Source organism: Peromyscus leucopus, unplaced genomic scaffold (genome assembly GCF_004664715.2).
Source record: "Peromyscus leucopus breed LL Stock unplaced genomic scaffold, UCI_PerLeu_2.1 scaffold_261, whole genome shotgun sequence".
In the NCBI taxonomy this organism is placed as follows: Eukaryota; Metazoa; Chordata; class Mammalia; order Rodentia; family Cricetidae; genus Peromyscus; species Peromyscus leucopus.
The window spans coordinates 77,563-78,396 of record NW_023505136.1 but is presented as its reverse complement, the minus strand read 5'-3'; positions in this window follow the sequence as shown (position 1 = coordinate 78,396).

Here is an 834-nt window from a genome sequence, read left to right as displayed (position 1 = left end):
ATGCCGGTGTTATGAAAAAAATATATTTTTATTATATATTATATATATATATATATATATTTATATATTATATATATATATATATATTTGGGCAGGGGTTTTATCCTCGAGAGAAAAGGAAAGACTGAAAGGATGTCCGATGCGCAGCGAATTCTCCCTGTCAAAATTTTCTATCTTCTATCCCTTTCTCAAATTCTATTGTGAAAAATAAGTAAGGTATAGGGTAGTAATATGTTTAGGAAAAACTTTAGAAGTGTAAGATTGTGTAGGATAAGTAAGGCAACTAGACAGAAAAACTCTTTCAATTTTCTCACTTTGGAGCTATAAATGCAAACTGGGGAAAAAAATCTTTCTTTGGGCTTTACGGGAAGTAAAAAAGCTCTTCTCTGAGCTTATGGGGAAGAAAAAGTTTCCTATGGAAGCTTTTGACCTGGGGACAGCTGAAATGCTAAGTCCAAGCGGCAGGAGGAAGTGTTTTTCTCCTGAAGCCTTCTGAAGCAAAACTGGGTTTGTCTTTCTTTCTCTGGGGGCTTAAAATATTTCTCAGTTAAGTTTTAAAGATTATCTTGGAAAATTTTGGGGGAAAAATCTCTCTAAAAGCTTAATCTCTTAAAAGCTTCTTAAACTTCAAAACCTAAAGCCTAACTTCTCAGAGAAACAAAATTAGACAAAATTAGAATCACTGAGATATTAGTATTGGGGACCATTAGCTCTAAGGAAAAACAACAAACTTAAGACAGCAAACTCTAGTTTTTCAAGCTTTAACTCCCTCCCTGCAATGCAGAGGCAGGAACAAGTTCTTAAAAACCTTTCTAAGCTCTGATCTCTTCAGCT